At 34.4% G+C, this 26,806-nt stretch overlaps 1 protein-coding gene across 7 annotated transcripts in view; it reads right to left on the minus strand.

Moving 5' to 3' along the window:
• CNTN1 (contactin 1) overlaps positions 1-26,806 on the minus strand; it is a 384,511-nt gene that overhangs the window by 287,824 nt on the left and 69,881 nt on the right. Inside the window, exon 2 of one of the 7 annotated variants that reach the window (XM_063593095.1) lies at positions 17,342-17,454. The exons of the other annotated variants lie outside the window; for them this stretch is intronic. The gene's annotated coding sequence lies outside the window, so the exon portion shown is untranslated. The remainder of the gene's footprint in view (positions 1-17,341; positions 17,455-26,806) is intronic. 7 annotated transcript variants of the gene reach the window in all.

Raw genomic sequence — 26,806 nt, forward strand, 5'->3', positions numbered from 1 at the left:
GTCTGGTAATGCCCATACTGGATGTCTGACCTACAGAACTATGTTTTTACAGAGCTGTTGTCATAAGACACAATGTGCGTGATAATTTGTTATGGCAGTGATGTAGTTTGGGTGTTTGTCCCTTCTGAATCTCATGTCGAAATGTAATCCCCAATGTTGTAGGTGAGGCCAGGTCAAGGTGATTGGCTCATGGGGGCAGATCCCTCATACATGACAGCACCATCCCCATGGTAATAAGTGAACCTCCCTCAGTTAGTTAATGTGAGATCTGGTTGTTTAAAAGAGTACCCTACTGTCAGGCCTCTGAGCCCAAGCTAAGCCATCCAGATGGCCTGAAGCAACTGAAGATCCACAAAAGAAGTGAAAATAGCCTTAACTGATGACATTCCACCATTGTAATTTGTTTCTGCCCCACCCTAACTGATCAATGTACTTTGTCATCTCCCCCACCCTTAAGAAGATTCTTTGTAATTCTCCCCACCCTTGAGAATGTACTTTGTGAGATCCACCCACTGCCCACAAAACATTGCTCCTAATTCCACCACCTATCCCAAAACCTATAAGAACTAATGATAATCCACCACCCTTTGCTGACTTTCTTTTTGGACTCAGCCCGCCCGCACCCAGGTGAAATAAACAGCCTTGTTGCTCACACAAAGCCTGTTTGGTGGTCTCTTCACACGGACACGTGAGACAGTACCTCCCCCTTCTCTCTCACCCCCTTCCTTGCCACGTGACGTGCCTGTTCCCACTTCGTCTTCCACTATGAGTGAAAGCTCCCTGAGGCCTCACCAGAAACTGAGGAGATGCTGGCACCATCCTTCCTGTACAGCCTACAGAACCATGGGCCAATTAAACCTCTTTTCTTTATAAATTACCCCGTCTGTAGGTGTTTCTTCATAGTGATGCAAAAATGGAACAATACAGACAGCAAAAGAAAATTAATATAATACTAGTTTTTTTCTGTGTCTGATACTTCCAATATCTGAAATCTTTGTAAGTCTAGATCTCCTGTCATGCTTTTGTTAGCTTTAAGTCTATTTTATTTTTTACATTTTATAATTTTCAGATGATTTACTCATTTCCTTAGAACTGTATCTAGGAAATGCCTTGAATTTAGGTTCACACTACGAAGGATTCCTTTTGCATCCACCCCATGACTATGAATCTGTAACCACTCAAAGGTGTGAGTTGAGGTTTGTTGGACCACGCAGGTGAATTCTGCCCCCAAACCTGAGTGAAGGCTACCTTATATTTCTGAATTCTAAGGGCAGATTTGTGCCAATCCAATCAGTGGCAAGGTGTGGGTAAGTACATTTCTTTGATGTATATTCCCAGTGATAGGTTTATTTCCCATAAAGAACACGACCCTGTTGAACCTGTTCTTACAGTATTGCCCTTTGGGATCCTGCTCTCTGGGGAGCTTTTCTATCAGTCTCCAACTTGGGCAAACCAGGCTTTATCTTACATTCCAAGCTTGGCACTTGCTTGCCTCTCAGGGTCCCTGCTTTCACTTCATCTTTATCCTCTTGGAATACTTTCTTTTCTAGCCCGCTCAGCAAAACATTTAAAAACAAGTTTCTTACAGTCATATTTTAGAGTTTTTCATCTATAACCTGCCAGAAAGAGAACCCTCGATATAATCTTTAAAACTATCTCTATTTATCTTGAAAAACTGAAGTGACTCATTGCATTGCCTGTACATAAGTTCCATTACCTTAAATAAAACAATTACCAAAGCTTTTCCACTCAACTTCTTAATGCATTTAACTAAAGTACTACTATTGGGGGAACTGCTGTGTGAGAAAAGTAAGTAGCAGACCACAGGTGCAAGTTTCACATTTTAAATCCCCACTTTCTAAAAAATATATTGATAGTGCCATATGAAGACTCATCTCCAGACAAATGCAGGTCTAAATTCAGAAATTATATTTTCTTTTAGAAGTTTGATAAAGATTCATATTTTCCCTAGTCCTGAACCATCCAGTCAAAATGAGTAATAGCACCCTTTGGGCTTCTGTAGCAGGGGATTACACTATGCTGTAATAATTTGTTTACATATCTGATATTTTTAACTACACTGTGGGAATCTTGAAGAGAATATCTATTTTTCTTTACTGTTAGCTGAAAATTTAGCATAAAATTGACAAATTTAATCTACAAGTGAAGATGGTCAGTATAAAGAAATTAATTGGTAAGAAATTTGTAACTATGTTGTACATATAATTTCCATCTATATTTTACTTACTAATGTTAAGAAAAAGTGTCTTTCATTTTTATAATATTTACCTCAGCATTAATGAATGACATCTCTCAAAATGAATTTCTAGCATAAGAAGAGTTTCCCTTCTTTATTCATCTTTTTGTTTTTTTATTACCTGATTTACGTGTTTCACACAACGAGTGAAGGAGTGTTGTGATTCTAAAATACAAGTTGTTTTAAATCATATTTTACCTGAAACATTGTTACTGGAATGGTGATAATACCATATGAAAGAAGATGCTTAAGGTAAGAGAAGTCACATTGTCAATAACATATTGAAATTGATGTTTACTAGAGTTGTGTTCTATGTAATTTGCATTATCAAGGGAGTCTGATGATCAGCCTTTAATCTACTTTATTCACTTTGTAGAAGTCAACATTTTAATTTCAAGCAAACTAACAAAAAACAAATTCAAAATTCACAAAATCTTTTGAGATCTTTGAGTCAGGTATAGGAGGCAAGACTGGCTTTCAGCTTGCATCTTCTCACATATATTTTTTAATCTCACACAGCTATATTTTATTCAAAACTGTTCATCTGATAATTATGTTTAAAATGCCAGCTTTATGTTCTTCTGTTGTTATACTAATTCTTTCAGAGAAATCACCCACTCTAAAATCTTTAATAAATATATTTAATGGAGCTAGGACTCAATCTTTGACTCTTTTCTTCACTCAACTTTCTATGTCCTATAGAATAAATGAAGCTGAGCTCCCACTGGTACTTTAAAAGCAAAATAGAGACCAAACTCATATTCTTCTCTAACAAAACAGTTTATATTCTTACTTACATTCATTTGAAAATTTCCCTCATGCTATAGAAGAAACCCCAAAACCAATTTCTCTCCTCTTTTCTTTATTCCTTTCATCTAATCTATCATAAATACTGTCATATTTATTTCCTTTATGTCTCTGGCAACAGCATGCACACCCTTCCTCTATTGCTTCTGTTAGGATTAAGTCATCATTTTATACCTTGGAAAAACTAGATAATTCATCATTTTAAATTTTTTTTATTTGGCTACCCCATATAGATTGTGGATTCTTTCACTCAACTATGATATTATAAAATGCAGCCCATTATTTTGCAGGTAGAGAACACTGGAATCAGGGGATCAGTTATGAAGCTGGAAAAATCACTTTCTCCTATCAACAAAATAAGTCCATAAACCTCCATCTACTTGGGTAACCCAATTTTCCTAAATTTTCCTCAAATATGCATCATTCCAATTGTCCCTCCAGCAAATTTCAGTGTTAGACAGACCTCATCTAGTAACTACACTAGAAATGATCCAAAGTGGATATCTACAAATCAGTAATTATGAAATTATAGTAAGTTAACTAGAAGATTAAAATGTTCTTACTTTTAGCAAAAATTTTCAATTTGTTCTATAGAAGATCAGTTGCATTTTAATCCCTAAGAAGTTTTAAGTTGTTGTTTTGACTATTATATAAGGTTTTGGCATATTCATAAATTACATTTATAAAATCAGTAAATACATTTAAGCTAAAAGGGTTTGACCTTTTTTTTATTTTTTCAAAGCCTGTTAATGGTTCATATCCAAAACACCATCTTATTCAGCATTATCAACTTCTATTAGAAATTAATACTTCAAATAAAACTATAATACTTTAATATCACTGCTGAATTTGTCCCACTTTATGATGTACAACACTATTATTGGAACTTTTAAAAAATATGTGTGCATATCGATAGATAGGTAATAGGGGATGGTTTCACTCAAATTACTATTATGTAACAAAATTAAACTTCAAAAATTAACAATTTCTCATGTGACAAGACAAAATTATATTCAGATAGTATTCTAAAAATATTTATTCTCTCAAGATGACTAATAAAAAATTAATAGTAGGAAGAGAACAGAAAGAGCCCATTAAATTTCCAAATCTCAGTTACCTTGATAATTAACATTGTATTCTAAAGGAAAAGCATTATATTCTCCTGAGAAAATATGAGATCAGATGCAGAAACCAAAATATAAACATGCGTTAAATAAATCAATAAGGATCCATTCTGACTATAATAGAGAACAACTGAGAAGACACAGTGTACACACAGAAACAATTAAATTTAGGGCCTTTTAGTCTGCTATATTCCCTTGATCATGTTGCTTTTGGGTTTTTATGTTCCAGTTCTTCACCTTGGTGACTCATTTCAACCCAGATATTGGTTTAAAAAAATTGATTAATGATGAAATTTAATGGGAGGCAGAAATTTAACAATGACTAACCCTCCCGTTAGCCCATACAAGATAATAAAATAACAAAATTTGTACCACATTTAAGTTTGTTCCTAATACATGCAGAAGAAATATTTGTCTCCCATGGAACCCTTAGGAAAAGAGAGGAAAGTTCACCCAGGGATCTCTGACACATACTCAATAGAGGACTGGGAGCAGGATCAATGGCCCAGCCTGAACCAAGATTTAAATTTTCTATTGGAATGGTCAAGACAGATGTCCAAAGAGACAGAGACCCAAGTGTGAGAGTGCAGTGCTATTGTGTCTTCTAGTGGCTTATATAAAATCTCTCTTCTTCTGACTTCACTGTTTATCTCATCTGAGGCCTTTTGTCCCACAGGTATGGTTGTGAGTTCACCTGTTCCTAGCACTTTACCTATCTGTGCAAATATGGCTTTGAAGGTCTAATATAGTCATAGCTTATGTCCCAAGATGCACTATTCTCTTTGCTGGTCACTTACATTTCGAGGGTCTTATATTTGTTTCACATCTGATTTATTTCATCTATTTGGTTCCCATTATTAGCTGCTTATGGATGAGATACCTCTTGCTAACAGAGGTAACCTTAGTAGTGAGTATGTGATTGCTGTCTAGTGTAAAAAAAAGCCTGATGCATTAATGAGTCATATCACCCTTAGAAATTAAAAAAAAAAGATTTCCATCATTTTTGCATAAAATTCTTTTAAAACGAAAATTCTACCCTTTGGTATGAGCGTCATTCCAGGAGCCACATCGTACCTTCCTACTCAACAAACCCTGAACCTCTAAAAAAAAAAAAAAAAAAAAGAGGCTTGAATAGAATGCCTTAACCTCTCCTTAAAGGCCTCCTCTTTTGATTCATGGATTTTTGAGATGAACCTTGAAATGAGGATTGGTGTTTTTTTTTTTTTCTTAGATGGAATCTCACTGTGTTGCCCAGGCTGGCCTCAAACTCCTGTCCTCAAGTGATCCCTCCATGTCAGCCTCCCGAGAATAGAGAATTTGACATTTTATTCTCACACAATGGCACTCTCTATGAAAATATCAGACATGCAAATATAAGAAAGACTTTCAAATTTTATTTTATTTTGATAGGTAGCATGGGAATCAATTGAAATACTGTAGCTGCCATATTGTAGCTGAAACCATATTGTAGCTGCCCACAGTGTTGTTAACTAAATAAATTATTGATCATTGTCAGAATTTTCTTCTCGAATATTTTGAATTCCTAGGGGTCTTAAACTTCAAAACCTAATCATTCAGATAATTCCTTATTCGTTTTCCCAATTGGGATATGTACGTGACAAGTTCACCTGTCATCCTCCCAGGATGCCCATCTTAGGTAGACAAACTGAGATACATAGCTTCCCATGTTCATCCTGTACAATTATAGCAACTTCTTAAAATTTGTGAATTACAAAGTTCACAGAGAATTTCTTCCATATACCTGTACTGATCAGCCATATCTCCAAAGCAGGTCACTTTTAGGCATGGTAGGACTATGGCCTAGAATAGGATATAAAAAGAGAACACACTTTGGTCTGAAGGCTTTTCAAGAGAAAGACACGTGGTCCAGAAGATCTTAGGAATCCTGACTATAATCCAAGCTCGAACTCTTTCAATTTGCTCCAGAATGACACCTGTTTGGGGAGATTTAGTCTTCCAATGTAAAAAAGTCCTCATAACAATGGCAGAAACAGAAACCAGAATCAGATTGCTTTGAACTGCACTCATCTATGAAAAGCTTTCATAATCTAGCTAAAATATATCCTGCTGAACTATGATTATACCTGCACTTTGATATCAATGGCAATGACACTTTTTATATTCAATTTCTTCTTTTAAAAATAGATTTAACTTCTGCTCTTATTTTCATTTAACTTTGAGGAACTTCTACGTTGGATTCCAAAGCATCTCTTAACTGTTTTACAGTCAATAATAGGAAAACTTCACTTTCATGGCTTAACTCTAAAGAAACACATTTAAAAGAATGTCTTAAATGACAGCAATGCTTTTGGAGGCTGTACTTATAATTAAGGTTCAATCCCTGGCCACTGATGTTTAGGACTTTGGAAAGCTCAATAAAAAAATTAATCTCTTAAGGTTTGCTGTTTATTTTCTTACTCCATAACTAATTATTCCTTTAGCTGTATCTAAACATCCAAATGATACCAGACAACTAGCTTTTAAATTATAAGTGTCCTTGGTAGAATTATTTTAAAAGGTAAGTGGAAAAAGGTGAGTAAGGTTAAGTTCTTAACTTGTTTTTAAGAATGAGAAGTAGCACACAAAAAAATTGCTAAATAAATTCACACAAACAGATTGGGAAATTTGAGAAATAGAGTTTTTGAAGAATATTCTGAGTAAATTTGACATATTTTACTTAATGAACTCAATCTTTACCATACTATTAATTAAGAAACTGTTATTTACTAAGATTTTAACATAATTATCGAAAATCCTTAAAAAAAAAAGATTATTTATTTTGCTTTCAGAAATGTGGAAACTAAAGTCTATCCCAAAATTATACAGCTAGTATTTGAGTAAGACTACATCTACCTGACTGTTCATATTTTTCCATAACAATATGCTGCCTAATTTTTAGTCATTTTTCCATGTGAAAAGGAAAGGTTTCAACTACTTGATTTAATGAACGAAGTAGGCACTCATGGAATTTCCTGACTATCAACCAAAAATAGTTTCAAACAGGCAACTAACTCAGTCACTGTATCATCAAATAACATGGCTCTTCTAAAACTATTAAATGGACTTTTCCCCACTATTATATTTTAATGACAAAATAATCAGTCGTTGAGAGCCAATTTCTTATAGGAAATATTTTCTATGTAGTTCCAATAAAAATCTGGCAAAAATGAACAAGTTGCTTTGTCTTAGGTTTTTTTTGGTTAGTTTTGTTTTGTTTTTTGAGATAAAACCTAAGGGATTGTTCGTGTTTAAGCCAGCATGCTATAATTAGGTTTATGTTCATTCATAAAAGATACTTTGAAAGGCAAAATGAGACTCACTATGCTCCAGATTAATATAATATTTTTTGTCTATTTGTAGAATTGAGCAAAATGGAAAGTCAAGTGAATTGGTATTTTAAAATGGATAAAAAATCAGGGGTTCACAAATATTTTGCATAAAGGCCAGATAAATACTTTATTCTTTCCAGACCATACGGTCTCTGTGACAACTACCCAATTCTGACCTTGTATCAGGAAAGCAGCCTAGACTGTATATAAATGAATGCATGTGGCTATGTTCCAATAAAACTTTATTTACAAAAACAGTACAGGGGTTGGATATAGTCCATGGCCTGTGCTTTGCTGACCTCTGAAATAGGAGAACAATAAAATATGATGATAACATGGAAATGGTGAAGCCAAGATACTTTTTTATAGTTTGGTAATAAGACTTCACATAGTTTTGTCCAACTTTCAGGTATAATTAGATTCCAGGCTATATCCTGAGTTATTAAAAAAATAGGATGACTGTTCCTCTGGTTCTTTTGAAATTACCTCAAATAAATAGTCCTGAAGACATGTTTAATGATTTGTAGTGAAATGTTAAAACCAACAGTGTTTTCATTGCCCCTTTACATTAGCGTAAGGACTTCCACAATCTGGTATCTTGTCATGATGTGCTTTTGAGGCAGTAGACAGAAAACATCTACAGGTAAATTTGAAGTTGCTTGTTACTTATACATATTTCCATATTTACGCTTCCCAAAGACTGACTGAAAGAGACAGTGTTATTAATCATGCCATAGGTGATGAATCTGAAGCTCAAAGTTGTTGAGTATATTACCAAGGTTAAGCTACTAAACGGTTGGACCGGGGTTTGAAAAGCACAGCATTACGCAGAGCTACCATGTGTGCTCATGCAGTTTATGCACCCCTTAGAACACGACATATCAGAGCATAGACAATGCAGATTTGTATATTCATTCCAGACTTTTTCCCATAGATGGCAGTAAAATATATTTTTCTTAAAAAATTTACATTGTGACTTTTTTAAAAAGAAGGATGTATATTACCGAAGGAATCTTTTTCTAATTCACTGCAATATGCCATATGTGATAGTACTCATCCTGTGCTGACCCTGAAGACTTGTTCTTTTACATTAGGCTAAACTCTGTGCCAGGAGGGCCGCCTAGGTGTTACCAAAGAGTAAGGTATTCAGGAAATGCTGTGTTCCCAGACAGCATATGTAATATTAGCCTTTCCCTTCCTTTAAGTCCTAGGAAGAGCTTATTACTATATACACACAGAAAGGTTTCATATATAAAAGAAATTTCAAGATAGAATTGATAAGACTTGGTAACTGATTGGATATAGAGAATTAAAAAAAAAAAACAACATAGTAATTAGATACCCTGACTATCCTAGCATGGTTGACCAGATGTATGGATATGCTATTACCTGATATTGGAGATAGAGTCTGGAGAAAGACAGATGATTTTCACTTTAAGGTTTAGTGAGAAATGTTATATTGATCAAAAAGGAAGTTGAATATATGTACCCAAAGTAAAGAGAGAGGTCAAGGCTAGAGTTAGGGTTTGGGATGCCATTTTTATAGAGGTGTGACAGTTAATGCCAAGAGAAGCAGGGGACATAAGTAGGAAGAATTTAAGACTGGGAGAGGTGGGATATACAAGATAAACAAAAAACAAAATAACAGTATAAAAGTGTGGCCAGAGAAAATATATAACATGTTAAAAATAGGTCACTGAGGCCAAAAACAAAAACTGCTTTAATGAAAAGAGTTTCTTAAGTGTGTCACCTACTTGATAGAGTTCTAGAAAAATGAGAATTGTACAGAAATCATTATAGCTGGCAATTCAAGGGTAACTGGTGAATTCTGCAAAGTCACTGTCAACCCAATAGTAAAGGGAGGTGTTAAAGATGTTGAAATAATACAGAGACTATTCCTTTCTTAAGTCTAAAACTTAGAAGACAGAAAAGAAGGAAGTAGGGATAGAGAAAGATTTTTGTTTGTTTCCTGTTTGTTTTTAAGAATGTAAGCTCAATGGGCATTTTTAAAGTTGGGAATGTATCTGGAAAAAAGGAGCAATTCAAAATATAAAAATGAGGCATGAGTAATTGACCCCACAGTATTTCACAGAAGACCTAAGAATTACGAGTCACAAATCAATAATGGCTGGAAGTGAAATCCTCTCCTGGTTCTATATTAAAACAAAACAAAAGAAAAAAAAAAGTAACTTTATTGATATATAATTTGCACACCCTAAAATTGATCTATTTTAAGTGTGCAATTCAGTGAATTTTGGTTTATTATAAAGGCTTTACTTTTATCTTATGTGTCCAACTCTTGTTGAGAACTCTTGATCTTATCTGTCTTACAGTGTTGTAGAATTCTAGACTCAGTAATGAGTCCCAACTGTACACTGGCTAGTATAACACAGACACTATAATTTGTGGCCCATTTTAAATAAAAAAGAATAGAAATTTAAAACAAAGGAATAATAGAGAAATATCAGTGCTTTGGGCTGCAATAACATTATCATACATCATGTGGAATGAGGCAAATGCCCTAAATAGTTGCTATTGTAACTTTTACAATGGATAATTAATAAGCCACACTGTATAATTCAAAAAACTTTTGTTTTATACTATTAAAAATCTATCTATATCTGTAATTGACTCATGAAGTAACTATGCAGTGACAACATACTACTTACACTACGTTTTTGCCTCACATTGATCTCTGGGGCTTTTTCTTGTTTGCTTACTTGTTTTTGGCAATGTTACCCCGCAATGTTTCTAGCATTTCAAGTCACCATTGTCTTAGTTATTTGTGTCTAACTTAGGTCTTAATTTATAAAAAAACTTGCTGGTGCCTACACATAACAAAATTTATTATGTAACTCTGTCTTTCTACTGTCTTTCTTTAAACTCATGGATTTATGTATTTGTACACTTTAGTTTTTGAATGCTGATTTCCAGACTTAAAGTATGTTCATATTTTACTTGTGATTAGGAGAAACGATTTCTCAAATGAAGTAAAAAGTAAACAGAAGAAAAGATAAACCGTGGCCTAGTCATAATATACATATGTTATTCCCTACTAGGATATCAGGCTTAGATCTGTAATCAAAGAGACATTTATTTAGTACCTAAAATATAATGGAAAAAAATAATTATAGAACTAAAGATAAACTACTTACCCAAGTTTCTAGGCCTCTAGGTAATTATATCTCATACCTAAAAATTTTTCCAAATTAATATCTACCAAAGGAAATATGCATTACATTATATATAATTCATTTATATTAAAGAAACATGCATTATATTTAAAAACATTTAATTGTAGTCTTCATTTAAATATGTTAGTTTCCTTCCAAATACAGCATCTAAAGTTATTTTTAAAATCTCTCCTCCATATAGTAGATCAAGAAAAATAACCACTTTCCTATTAAACATTAGAAAGAACAATAAAGAGGGGATGGTTAATGGGTACAAAAATATAGTAAGATAGAAGGAATAAGAGCGGGTGTTCAGTAGCAAAAAAGGGTGACCAAAATTAACAATAATTTATTGTACATTTTAAATTAAGCCAGTTGAATTGGAATGCTCCAAATACAAAGAAATGATAAATACTTGAGATGATGGATAACTCTATTATCCTTATTTAATCATTACATATTGTATACTTGTATCAAAGTATCACATGTACCTTATAAATATGTACAACTATTATTTAACCATACTAATAAAAAATTTAAAAAGACTTAGTTGCTCTAATTTGTCTCTTAAGTATTTTAGTAAACTTTGATTTTAAAAAACTAGAGAAAGGTAATAAAAAAAAAAGGCCAAAAGTAGAAGACTAAAAGCATAATTTAAATGTTCTCTTAGTGCAAGAAGATTCAATAATAGCTAAATTATATATTGAGATGAGAGTTAAGTGTGTGATTTCTGTAGTTATTTATGAAATTACACTGGAGAGGAAGCAGTAGAATACGTTATAAAGCAGACTTTATCACATTGAGTTTATTTATTTGTTAAAATATTCATGAAAGTTGACAGTCACCATTAGTTTTTCTCTCCGTGGAGGAGACTCTCATCAGATCACATATATTTTCTATAATCATTCTTTAAATATGTGCTGTCTTGTGAGATTGCAAATTTCCCTCTCATGAATAATTGAACTACTGATAGATCGATGTCTTCCCTTAAACATTCAGAGATGAATCCAGTCTTTGAAATTCTCTTTAGACATCACAATCATGACTGCCTTCCTTAGAGTGCCTTTCCAACAATACAAACCCCACACTACTTGGCAACCTTCTGAGGAGCTCTTTCAAATATTAGGCTCCTTCCTTTTGTCACCAATCCTCACTTACAGATCTTAATTTTGCAAAAAAAAATGTAGTCTTCAATTTGTTTTGAGCTTCTCTCTTCCCTGATCAACTCGTCCCACCTATATCAACAAGTTATTATGTTATCTTACAATCTTCCTTGTTTGGAATTACATGTTTTTGCTCATGAGGGTCTGCCTACTTCAGCTTGTTCTATACTCCAGCTTCTTCAGGGCATTGCAAATACAGTGATAACCAATGAGAACAAGTCAAACACATCTTTCCCGTCATTGAGCTTAAACTGTAGAGAAAGAAGATGGTAAGTGTGCTGACAAAAATAAGTTCCATGAAAATTGCATTTGATGAGATCATATCTGGAGTTCTGTGTCCAATACTAAACATATGCTTCTAACAATTATATATAATGTAAACTAATGTTCGCTGATACATTGCTTTGGAAATATGCTCTAATTTTTGTGCAAAATTTGCTTGTTAAGAACAGGGATAACAGCCCACACTTGCCAGAAAGTACTTAGAATAGCAACATATATATATATATATATATATATATATATATAATATATATATATGTACAGTTTCTGGTCAGAGGTCAGAAAAACATTGTTTAAAGTGAAGCATGCTGAGCACTATCATAAAGCTAACACTGTTTTGTTTTGTTTTCGGAAGTCTCTGTAGCTTCCTGCTGCTCACACAGCACAGATTTAACATATGAAAGTCAATGAAATGTTAACTATGTATATTAAAATCATTTCCTAGGTTTACACATCTATTCTTATATTTTTAAAAATAAATATAGGTTTTGAGAATTTGAAAGGATGGAAAAATGTCTGAATCCTCACTGTTGTACAGGATGAATGTAAAATTAAAACTAAAACGACTTAACTATCGTTTTCTAAAACGAAAAGTGCCAAGCCAGTCAGAGCAGAAAAGGAGTAGGCTACAGGCTTACATAGAGTGTTTTATCAGCACTTTGTCTCATAAAACAAGTCTGGAATTCAGTTGTCTTTAACTGGGGTATTAATTTTTATGGAGTTTAAACTTATTTGAAGGTGTTGTTTGACAGAAACATTAATATTAGAGTCAACATATGGTGGATATATTGCATGAATTTTAAAAAGAACTAATATATCAACCAAAGCAATGTTTATACACATTTCCCTATCTAAGATTAGTTACAAAAGTTTGGAATATATGTATATCCAATGTGCATATATCCAATCCACGATATGATATTGCACACACGATATGTATACTTCTTTTCCACTTACCTGAGCTTGACACAGTGCATTTTAGTTCCACTTCCCTTAGAAATTAACAGCATGTGAAGTGGCAATTTTAATGGGGTCTACAATCTTTTTCGTCTCACTGTCCCCACGCTAATGAAGCCCTTCTTTCTATTGCTTAGACAATTACAACAACTTTTTAATTAGCCTCCTTTTCCAGTTTATCTGGCGCATTGATTCCAGAGAAACATTCTTATGTCACAGCCATAATCATCTGATTGTCCTGTTAAGATATATTCAATGCCTTCCCAACATCAGCTCAATATTCATTTTGAAATTATCAAGGTACAGAATGATACTTATATTTATTTTTCGTAAGCCTAAATACTCAACTTACAGTATTGAATTACTGGGTAAGAGAAAACATGTCAAAAATTGTACAGGTATAGGTATAAAGTTAATCTTTCAAACTTATAACCCTGTGACAAGTATTAATATCTCCCCTCTATTTTGCTTCTTCTTAGTTTTAATACCAGATTAGATTTTAATTCTTTATTCTCTGGCTTTAACTTCTCATATTATAATTAAAATTCCTCTAGGTAACTTACTATGGAAGTCATCTATTACATTGTGATAAGACACAATATGTGATGACAAACAAATGAGCGTGATTACTTCAGCCAAAGAAAGTTCATGTTCTTCTTGCTTTTTACTTGTACCACATGGATAAAAAATAATTTATCTTTAAAGCACAAATACTTGAAGGCAATTTAGAAACAACTTTATTCCAAATTATGTGAATAATTCACAATTCCATATAACATCTGCAGTATATTATTTTGCAGATAAGAAATAAATATGAGAAAAAAGTTTATATGAAGGGTTGGAGGTGAAGCCAAAATTAGTATTCCAGTATCTGGATAACCAGATTTCTCCTCCAGTAAATTTACTTGACCATATAAAGTTACAAGCATAATTTTCTGAGAAATCTAAGGAGCCAGGAGCCCTGGAGACTTAGATTCTAATCCTCCTCTGCCACTTGCCATGTGTTCTGTCCAAATTGCTATGTGTGTATTTCCCTCGGCATAGCATTAAGGAAGAGGGTGCAGATCAAGACCATTTAAATTGTCTTTTAAACAAAAATTAAAAATCATATAAAATTGATATTATTAAATAATTAGTATTACCAAATAATTATAATAGATCTCATATTTTGTTTTTTGGACCTCATAAATACACCACCCACCCTAACCAATTTTACAACTGGCCGTTCTCCTTGGGTAGGGCCATAGGCAACCCACAGCCTATAGGTGCCTATTGTGCTTATTAATTCTGCAGCTCAGTTGCTCATGAAAGCAGCAATACATATCTTTCCCACTTATTTACACTATCATTGACTAATCCTGAATTGAGGACTTTCTGCATCAGCACAGATTAGATAAATAGGTTTCCTCTGTCTGGGCTGTCTAAATAAGAACATATCCCTCTTAAGTATATAGAGTTTCCCATATCTAGCAGAATATTTGCAAGAACAACATTATAAAAGAAAGAAATAACACTAGACATTGACTTTATTTTACTTCAAAATTAAGCTTCTCGGCAAATTATCCTAAAGCCAAAGTAAAAAATATACATAGTGACCATTCATGGAAAGAATACAGGATGACAGACTGATATGAAGAAAAGAATTTTAGTTTGCAAGCCTGAGAAATGGTTCTAGCCCAGATTCTAATACTCTCTGAGTGTGATCCTAATTCAACAAGCTTTCACAAGCCTCAATCTTTTCTCTAATTGTAGCAGAATTAAACTTATGTCTAATGTGATTTCTTATTAGAATATTCTAAAAGTTTCATGAGATCCTATTGAATTTATTTCCTGGGTTTCTCTTAGAGCAGGCTTCTTTAGTACATGGACAGACTATAATTATGAACAAATGAAAATGCACTGAGGTTTCTGACTCAATAAGCAAAGCAAGACTCAGCTCACAGGATTGGAAAACAATGAATTAAAATTGAAACACTAATAAGGGAGTTTCCACCTCATTAGTTTCATAATGCACCCGCCCCTGCTTATTTCATTGTCACTAGTAAAATGTAATAGCTTCATATTTTATATTTATTATTTTGCATATACCATGTGCTTTAGACTATCCAATAAAGTTCACGTAACAGAAAAAGCATGAATCAAGTCAGGCCAGTCTCAGTCTCTTGCACAATCTCTGATCATCCCCTCTTTACACACATTTTAGAAATATTTGTGATTATATTTTTGTTAATGGCATGTTATATGTTAAGCTTTATGTATTCCTTATATGGCATCTAGACTCTAAAATTCCTATTTGAACCCAATATGTGAATTGGTATAAGCTATATATACACCCTTTACTAATTCTTTTCATGGCTTCAATACCTAAAGCATTGAAAATACACACATTCACACACATGCACATATACACACATCCATGCATATGAAAATCTAATGGCCGTATTTTAACAAAAGTTTACCATAGAAATGTTCTGATTCCATTTATACATGCTTTATTACTGAAAATTTTATTATTCTAGTGCTAGTTTTATTTCCAGTTCCAGATAATATTGCATCTAAGTTGGCCCTTTAGAAAAGACTCAAAGAGATTTTAACGATTTCCTCTGAAAATTTTCTGAATGCAACCCTGGGCCTGAGGGCTGTTCTTTCTCTGGATCACTGATTTGGTGAATGCCTCTCCAGAATAACTGAGGTTACAAAGACTGCCAATTTATTCTCCAAGGAACCCCCTCTTTCCAGGTAACAGTGGCATACTCTGAGGTGCTAAAAAAAGTTGATTGCTTTATAAAGAGGGATTTGGTAGTATTTAACAAAATACAAAGCTTGGCATGACTAAGGCTATAGAGCTCCTCCAATCTCAATAGGGTTACAGTTTTTGTTTCACCACCTGTTAAAAGAACACTGTGCCTGAGTGCAAAACAACCTAACAGAACTCTCTTCTCACTTCTCTGCAACAGAGTTCATAGGCCCTTAGGTCTTCTCCTCTCTACATATGTTTCCCATTTTTTATTTTTAATAATGTTCTGTTAGAGATATTTACACATAACTAATTAGTGGGCCAAGGATGAAACCTTTCCTAGAGGTATATTTCTATAAATATTACAATTTATTATTGCCTTTAAAATATCTAAACAGTACAGGGCCAGGACCAGGATGAAACAATAAGGCACTTGCCTCAGGTGCAAAATTTAAGGGAACTCCAAAAAAAAATCCCTAATAAAGATAAATAATATTTTAATGCAATATCCTAAAGCAGCAAAATTGATGCAAAAATTCATGATGAACAAAATACAAAAATTTTAAATGAAGACAAGTTCCTATGCACTGTATCTAACTAAATAAGCCCTCACATTGCTGGTTGTTTCCTCTTACACTGGGTTAATTGAAACATACTAGAGTTCAGTTCATAAATGTCAGAATAAATATCATTAAACACCAAATCTATAATGTATTTATTTTTTTCTCCTGTATAAATTGAATTTTAATTGTTGGCCATGGGCAAACACAAGATGCACTTCATAGTCTGCTCTTGTTTCCAAAATAATTACAATTGGCTATGATATTTAATAACATTAACATCATGTTTATCAGAAGATTGAATTTAGTGCAATGTTATTCTTCCCCTCCCACTAATAAAAATCAATTGCTCATGTGTTTCAGAAAAAAAGACATATTGTTTACAACTACTAAAATTCATCTTCATAGAATTATTCTGCTTATTTTTATTTTATGTTTTTTTAAAGCATGTTGAATCTAGGAATGAAAATAACAATAATGAATACTTTATAATTCCACACAGATGCACTATGGTATATCTGACTTTGTAATTTGCAATAATGAATTGCCACTAGAAAGCAATTATACCCACTCAGACCTTCTGTAGACCCTGCTTTGGGATGATTGGTTCATGCTGATCATCACAGCACACTGTTTTGGGGACACCACCAGAGTTTGAAAGAACATGTAAACATATATGTTTATATATGAACATATGCAATAACACACAAATAAAAGATTCTTATGTATAATAAAATAAAAATAAATAGTCCTTGATTGCACATAAGAATAAACTTACTATTTAAAATTTGAGAAAATGTACACAAGGGACTCACTAGAGAGTATTTCTTGCTCAAACTCCTCTTCCTTGTCTGTTTCTCACTTTGCATTCAGAGAAGTCAGCCTTTCAGCTGATCTAATGAAAACATTGTTGTAAAAATGAGAGGCCAACCTGTGTGCAGTTGCAATTCAGCCAGAAAGAATGCTAATTCTTGGCTTCAGTACGTTGTTTAAAGGAATTATTCAGGCTTTTCTGTGGCATGGAACACGGTGATCAGCCAGGAACTGTTAGAGATGAAAATAAACTTGCTTTGTTATAACCCAAAAAGTGTAGTACTTTTTCAGTTTCATACAAGATGCTTACTAGTGCCTAGTTGAGAAAAAGACAGAGGGTTAGGAGAAGATGAATCACGTCTTGGCCATTTTCTATAAAGGATATGATTTCCTAATTAGTGTGTGCTTATAAGGGATTTGTAAAAGCAGTACAAACAAGTGTTTTAACAAAAGTACTGACATGGCTTTGAAATTGCCCAGGTATGGACAAAGATCTGCGGGCTCGCGGTGGAGGAACCAACTTGAGGGCCCCTCAACCCTTACCAGCTACGTGACCTTCAATTCTGAGCTAAAGTGTCTTTTTCCATGAAATAACATTACTGACATCCACTTCACAGAATTGTGGTAACAATTAAGTAACACAGCAACTATTAATAATTTGTAAATTATAAACTGTAATACAAATGTTGTAAAGGAATTTAAAGGATACATCAAGAATATGAGTAACGTTGTAAAGCCAATCTCCATTTGTACTGGGAAGAAATTTATTTTAAAATTATTTTTATCAGTCTATAAATGTATAAGCTGATCAGTCTTTAGAAGTATAACTGATAAAATAATGCAACAAAATCATTTATTACATTAAGATTTTCCTTTTTGGGAATACAAAGTATTAAACATTAATGGGCCTTATAATTTACTAGGTTAGAAAAGTCAATTGTTTAAGGAAAACACTTTATTTTTACTTACTAAAATATAAATTAATAAGAAAAGTGGAAAGAAAATTATCTCAGTTTGATAACTTTTCAAGTAGTATTTAAGTAACATATAAAGAAAGGTCAGTAGACCCGGGAGGTGGAGCTTGCAGTGAGCCGAGATCGCTCCACTGCACTCCAGCCTGGGCGACAGAGCAAGACGCCGTCTCAGACAAACAAACAAACAAACAAACAAACAAACAAAAGGGCCGGGAGCCGTGGCTCATGCCTGTAATCCCAGCACTTTGGGAGGCCAAGGCGGGCGGATCAAGAGGTCAGGAGATCGAGACCATCCTGGCTAACACGGTGAAACCCCATCTCTACTAAAAATACAAAAAATTAGCTGGGCGAGGTGGTGCACGCCTGTAGTCCCAGCTACTCGGGAGGCTGGGGCAGGAGAATGGCGTGAACCCGGGAGGCAGAGCTTGCAGTGAGCTGAGATCGTGCCACGACACTCCAGCCTGGGCGACAGAGCGAGACTCCGTCTCAAAAAAAAAAAAAAAAAGGAAAGGTCAGCAGAAATAAGATAATTCAATTATTAAGAACTAATTAAGAAGTAAACATCTTATATCATAGTATTATTGACCCCTAGTAATTTTCAGACCAAGGAGAGACTATGTAAAATAAATTGGAAATTTGAAATTTCTAAATACTCTCATTGATCATATTAAAAATATGTATTTCCTTGAATCATTACATTTGTTTAAAGTAACTTTTCATTACTGTAGTGTTCATTATTATTAACCCATGATTCTCAAATCTATCTCCATTCCCAATCTCTCTTCTGAAGTCCAGATTTCTATTTTCAGTTTTATACTGGACATTTTACTTGAATATTTCCCATAGACCCCTAAAATTTAACCTGTTCAAAAATAAATTCAACATCTCCCACAGGCTCACATCTGCTCTGTCCATATATTCCTGTCTGATTGAGAAGCACCACTATCCACACAGTGACTCACATCTAAAAGGTGGCAGTCACAACCTTGCCTGACCTCAGACCCAACTGATCGGTCTCCAGGTTAAATGTATTCTATTTCTAAAATATCTGCCATTATTTATCATTGCATCTCTCTACTGTCCAACATCTCTTCTCATCCTCCACCACCACCTGTCCTTCCATGTATCACACTCTAATATATTATATTACAATTCCACAGGGAAACACCCTATTGGGGTGCATCAGGTAAGTTGATCAAGAGAATCCACCCAAGGATTACAGGATATTTAGTATCCTCCACCCCTTTTAAAGGCCGGTAACACCTAAAATTTGCAGGACCAAGCCCCATCCAATACATACACACATTTCTAATTATCTCAGAGGTGATGGTACAGTTCTCTGATTATTTCATTAAATGCTCTGCCTCTGAGCCTTTAGAGCACATTCTTCAATGCTTTTGAAATGCTGGAATGCTTTTTCTTTCTTTCTTTCTTTTTTTTTTTTTTAAGATGGAGTTTCATTCTGTCACCCAGGCTGGAGTACAGTGGCATGATCTCAGCTCACTGAAACCACCACTTCCCGGATTCAAGTGACTCTCCTGCCTCAGCCTCCCAAGTAGCTGGGATTACAGGCACATGTCACCATGCCGGCTAATTTTTGTATTTTTAGTAGAGATGGGGTTTCGCCATGATGGCCAGACTGATCTCGAACCCTTGACCTCAAGTGATCTGCGGGCCTCGGCCTCCCAAAGTGCTGGGACTACAGGCGTGAGCCACCGTGCCCAGCCTGGAATGCAATTTCCTCTAATGTTTGCCAAGAAAACCGTCAAGCACTTCTCAAGCCCCAGTCTTTCCTCCTCTTAGTTTCCCACAGTTAAAATAACCATAGGCATCTCCAGCTTCCACAACATTGGATATATCTTTTGCCCAGGACTTGTAAAATTCTGTTTTAGTTTGTTTTTGCATGTCTGATTCCCTCCAGCACTATGAGCTCCATCAAAGCATAAAACATCATTTGTTATCTTTGTGTCCCCAGTGACCTGTATACAGCAGGAGATTGATAAATGTGTGAATTTATTTATTCTTTCAGAATTAAACAATGTTTTAAATTTTCTATTGGCAAAAAATGTGGGTAAGTGTTATACCATCTTTTGCCAACTATTCTTGTCAAGGTCATCAAAGGTCTTGGATTGTCAAAATCAATAGTCATTTTTCTGTTCTCATATTACTTCACCTTTTAGAAATATTTGACACAGTTAGCCACTGAACTCCATCTTAAAACACATTTTTTCCCTTGACTCTGTTAACCAAACTTATTATTTTCCTCTCACTTTCCTAAAGACTCATTCTTGTTCTCCTTTGCTGGTTCCTTTGCCTCTGTTCTATCTCTGAAGTTGAAATACATTAGGACACTTCTCTAGCTAAATGCTCTGTCCAGGTGATACTATTAGACTCCCAAATCTGTGAATCAGCTTCCTATCCTTTCACTGAGCTCCAAACTTTTATACTCTACTCCTGGATTGACATCTCCACTTGTATGTCAAATGACATCTAAACTTCGCATGGCCAAATTTGACATATTACTCGAACCTGTTCCTTTCTGAGTTTTCCTCTCAGAAAAATGTCCTCATCATTCACACTGCAGCTCAAGTCAAGCCACAAAGCAAGGATCTAGAGTTATTCTTGATTCCTTTATTTACCATATTCTGCATATATATCCATTATCAATCTTGTCAACAATATCCTCAATTAACCTAATATCCTTATATACATATATAAAATATATATTCTATATGACCTAATATATATAATATAAAATATTGTACCCAATTACTACAAAAACACATTATTTTCAAGTGCTTATAGAACATTTTACAAATATTTTTGTAAAGCAGACTCACAGATGAAATAAAATATGTTCTCTAATCTCAATGGAAATTTAATTTGAAATCATAAACCAAAAGATAACTAGAAAATCCCCAAATGTTGGTAAATTAAGCAATATGCTGCTAACCAATCAATGGTTCAAAGAAGAAATCCAACAATGCCTGGAGAGTATCTTCTCATGAAAGGTGGAATTCTAAGGGACATTGCTGAAATGCTTCTAAGCATATGGTTGTTCCTTCTTCTGACCAAGACAGTCTTACATTTTTCCCTCGACTTTATTAGAATTTAGGCAGGTTTCTTCCTAACAATAAGCCCCTGACTTCACTTTTCTCAGACCATTGCTTTTTTAAAACTTGCAATTGTGAGTTCTTTCTCTGCACTTTTGAGAAGTAAATCTTCTATACCAGGAAAGTCTTTCTCAAGGGCCTGGAGGCCATTTCTTTGAAATGTAATCATCAAAAAAGATAGTATTAATACCTTTATCTACCAGTCTCTGTGGGAGAGTAGGAGCCTAACATCAATAAAAAACAATTAGAAAACACAGATGGCTTAATCAAATAGACAAACCTCTTTTCTTAATGTCCTTCAGTACTATTCCATTAGTTCATCTCAGCATTAGTTCATCTCAGCATTTTCTGCCTTTTGTTTCACTGGAGTTGAGGCTAATCTCTTTCCCCTACTGCAACAGTCTTTCTCCCATACTGCAATAGTCTTGAATAAAGTCTTCCTTGCCTGCTTAATCTGCCTGGTGCTATTGTTCTTTAACGTTCCTAACCCATAGCTTCCAGAAAATCCTTTAGGTAGATATTATGGTTCAATAAATAATCACATTTCTCCACACTCCCTCTATGGAAGGAGTACCCCTTCTATTAAGTTTGAATTTAGCCATGTGACTTGCTTCAGTTAATGGAAAGCATTTATGTGAACAGATGGAAATAAACCATCTCTAAACAGAGCCTTAAAAGTGTTTCCATGGTTTGGCTTGGCTCATGCTATTTCCGCCCCCATCTCCTACACCCCATGCTATAAGAAAAGTATTGTCCAGGTAGATATTGAGTCCCTAATGAGATATTCTGAGAGATCCCAGGCCTAGAGTCTGAAATCTGGAGCAGAGCTGCTACAGGAAATGTTCAGACCATTGAGTGGGAAATAAGTGTACTTAGAAGCCAATAAGATTTTGTGATTGTGAGGATAATTCAACATATTTTCAGTAAGTTCATTGAAATTCGCTTTTCAATAAATTAGTCATGGATATTACATACCTCTGAAGCCCCACTTTGTTTTCCTCATTTTATTCTGTGGCACCCTAGACAAAGACCCAAATACTTTAAATGGCCTACAAAGCCTTCTGTGGTGTATCCTCTTCTCCTTTCTTTAGCCTCACCTTCCTTTCATTTTCTTTCCTTTCTCTGTACACTAGCCACAGTGACATCCTTTCCATTTTCCTAATACAATGTGTTTCTTCCCTCTGCAAAACGTTTGTTCTTACTACATTTTTCCATTCTAGAATATTGTCAGCGGCACAAGCCCCTCACCCTTCATTTACTTACTAAATTTACTTAATAAATATATTACTTAACCTTCAGATCTCCCCTTAAATTCCTCCATCAGTGAACTCTTTCCTGACCTTTGCTCAAGATTTAAGTTTCCATTAATATGAAGATTTCTAAGCTCATTTTATTTGCCTACTGTCTTAGTCCATTTGGCACTGCCATAAAGGTGGCTGGGTAATTTATAAACAGTCTGGGTAATTTATAAAGAGAAGGAGTTTATTTGGCTCACAGTTTTGCAGGCTGTACAAGAAGCCTGGCACTAGCGTTTGCTTCTGGTCAGGGCCTCAGGAGACCTTTAATCATGGCAAAGGGGCTGCAGATTTGTCACATGGCTAGAAAGAGAGGAAGAGAAGTGAAGATGGGCACTGTGCTCTTTTAAACAACCTGCTCTCACATGAACTAACAGAGTGAGAATTCAATCGTTACCGCAGGGAGGGCGCCAAGCTATTCATGAGGGCTCCTGCCCCATGACCCAAACACTTCCCACTAGGCCCCACCTCCAACACTGGGGACCAGATTTCAACATGAGATTTGGAGGGGACAAATATTCAAACTATATTTTAATTTCAGAGCACCCATTTCACTTTTTAATTACATGCTTTCATTATTATTATTATTTACTCAATTCCTGTCTTAGCCACTATAATGTAAGCCACAAAAGAAAAGGGGCCATGTATAATTTTACTCATCATTTTATCTGTGGTACCTGCACACGGTATAGCACAAAGCAGGGACTCAGACAGTTCTTATGCATGAGTGAAGATTCAAACTCAGCTGCTAGGACACAAGTCCTTTCCTTCTTTTACTATTCTATGCAGTAGAACGTTTATCCTCATATATTATATAAAGATGTTTACTTTTTTTTGTTTTGAACTTATGCTCAGTTTTTGTGATAGTACATATTACTTATCTAAAATTTTGTAAAGTTTTTGCCTAAATATACTGTTATTTTGGATAAGTTCTGACTATTTCTCTGAATTCTTAAGAACATTTAAATTTTAATCTGTTTTCTAAGGTGATGACTTCTATTGTCCATGGACCAATTCCTTGTCTTATCATCATGATTTTTACTCACAGTTAAAGAGTATATCTAGCAGTTCGTCACTGATGAAGGTATTCTACAAAATGTCAAAGGTTTGCCCTAAATCCCTCTTGTGGTAGTTTAAGGCTATTTCTACTTTGGACATTGTACTTGTAAATGGCTATATTAGAGGTGATCTTTGTATATGTGTAACAGTAAAATTCGTAATGTTTGTACTTACTATTCCTTTGAAAGAAAATAAAGTCTAGCTTTCTTTAAATATATACTTACTTGTAGTTACCCAGAGATTAATATATTTGAGGCTGATTGTGAATTAAAGAGGAACAAATGTATACAGTCTGGAATGTAAAGACCTTGTGATGTCTGTGCTAGTCAATGTGTATTGTAGAAGTGTCCCTAACAAAAACAGAGAAATCAGTTATCCTGCATTGCCATTCAGCTTAAATTAGGATTGTATTGTAAAAGTGTCCCTAACAAAAACAGAGAAATCAGTTATCCTGCATTGCCATTCAGCTTAAATTAGGATTCTGGTATTAATTTGAAAGTTTAATTAAGCTTAGAAGTTTAGCCTATTCTAAAGTAACATTTTAATTTCTCTATGATTCTAGCCTTTGATGATTGTTCACTGAAGACACAAACAGTCCCCAAAATCCAAGTGAACAGTAAAACAGACAGGCAAACAAAAAACCCTCTAACTATGGAGAAAAAAATGTTAAATTTAAAATAATACAAGTAAAATAACTGAAATATAAATACTCATACAAGCAACAGCTACCAACCAGTAGATTTTTTAAAAACCTTACCTTTTAAAGTATTTAAGCTGATCTATCTAAGAAATAAAATAAAACCAAAATATGTTTTAATGCCACATGTCCACAACCAAACTGAGAACCAGGAATCAAAACTGACTGAATCATATATTTAGAAATAGTTTGCTAAAACTTTTCAAGAAAAAGAAAAGGAAACTGCAGATTAAAGAATAGAAGTGCTCCAGTGAAGATTGGTAGAAGAACAAATCTTATTATAATTTCCCAAGTCTAGGATGCTTTTAAAAGATACCCACTACTATTTTATAAGAAAATTAAATGGTGTCTAACTAAAAAGAAGTGTTACTACACTAAATTACTGAGTATGTTTTTCTAAAAATTGGTATAGATGAAAAATATTTAAAAATTGGAAGTCTTTAGATAAATCCGTTGACAACTCCACAGTACATGAATTAAGTCAGTATTTTCCAAACTGTATTTCACTTAGAGATTTTATCATGTTGATTTACAAATAGATTACCTATGAAATACATTTGTGAAATGTTACATGTATGATAATCTTCTCTGAAGATTATAATGCACATTTCCAGAAAACCTATTTAGTTTGACAAATCCATTTTTCTAAATTTTATTTGACAGAGTAATGTTTTTCCAAGGGAACAATTCAGTGTTCTGGAGCATATCATATAAAATTAAATTAAATTAGAGGAACACAGGTAACATGGACTACATCCTTGGACTTTATGATATCAAAGTGGAAGTGTGTGTGTGTGTGTGTGTGTGTGTGTGTGCGTGTATTATTTTGAAATACCAACAATGTAAGTATGAACTATTTATTTTTTGAAGTTGCCACCTATAAGGGGATAAAAAATAGAGTTCAGGGTGTGAGCTATCAACTAGATTTACTTAAATATAATTTGTTTTGTATTTTTTCATTGAACCATGTAAATATTTTGGGTAATTAGAAAATAAAATCCAATTTTCAATAAAAAGCTTTTAAAATCACAAAATAATATGAAATAAATAGATCCAAATGTGTATCCAGTCACTGGTATAGCCACACTGCGAACAGCAGTTCCAAGCGATTTTAAAACACAATAATTTGCACACACCTAGTGAGCTATAGTCTAAGGAACTGCAAAAGAACTGCAAAAAAAACAAACATTAACTGCTGTCAATAATAATAATGTTGGTAGCAGTGTTTGTATTGTAGATATTCTTGTGCATTTTTTATAGGATAAAACAAATGTGTAATTTTGTGATATAAATTTGTGATATAATTGTGATATATAGTCATCTCTTGTTTTCATGACACATGGGATGCTTCACATGGAAGAAGGATGTACAGATGTAAGAAGTGATTAAAAATTCAGAAACCTTAAATTTCCATTGTAAAAGCCAGTATGAACTGAAAATATATTTTATATTCAAAATCAAAACAAAACATATTTCCTATACTGTCAACTAAAAAAAGCAAAAAACCAAAACAAACCCAGCTTGGTAGCAATAAAATCCCCTGGCACCCAGATTAAAGGCTTGCAATACTAAGGCAATCAGAACTTGGAGGAGTGGTTGATTCCAGATCTAAGGTATTAAAGTATGTCCCTGACCAACAGGCAAAATGGACCCCCATGGCTGAGATGTCTATATTTAAGACAGAACCTGGTGGCCATAGCTGGGTAAGGGAGTGGTCACCTACTCTTGTGTTCTCAGAAAGACGTTATAAAAGTATCACAGGACTTCCTTTCTATAATAAAGTCAAATCAGTTCCTATTGTAGGTGCCAAGATAAGTTGTTGCCTGATTCACTCCCCAGTCCCACAGTGGCTTTTTGAAAAAAAAAATATATATATATATATATATCTGGGCCAAGTGAGGTGGCTCACGCCTGTAATCCCAGCACTTTGGGAGGCCGAGGTGGGCAGATTTCTTGAGCCCAGGAGTTCAAGACCAGCCTGGGCAACACAGCAAGACCCATCTCTACAAAAAAAAATACAGAAAATTAGCCAGGTGTGATGGTGGGTGCCTGTGGTCCTAGCTACTTGGGATGCTCAGGTGGGAGGATCACTTGAGCCTGGGAGGTAGAAGATGCAGTGCACCATAAGCATTTCACTGCATTCCAGCCTAGGTGACAGAGTGAGACCCTGTCTAAAAAAGAGAAAGAGAAAGGGAAAGGGAAGGGAAGGGAAGAAGGGGAGGGGAGGGGAGGGAGAAAGAAAGAGAAAAAAAAGGAAAAAGAAAAAGAAAAAATACCTAACAGAGACCTCTGGTTTTAGGCTTGGAAACCAACCAATCAGAGCTCCCTTGACCCAGCCAATCAGGGCTCAGTTCTATCAACCAATCAGAACTAAGCAAGTTTCAATCCTCCATTTGTATAAACAAACCTTATTGGGAAACTGAGCAGGAACTTTTGCTATAAAAC

Source organism: Pan paniscus, chromosome 10 (assembly GCF_029289425.2).
Source record: "Pan paniscus chromosome 10, NHGRI_mPanPan1-v2.0_pri, whole genome shotgun sequence".
NCBI classification, from domain to species: domain Eukaryota; kingdom Metazoa; phylum Chordata; class Mammalia; order Primates; family Hominidae; genus Pan; species Pan paniscus.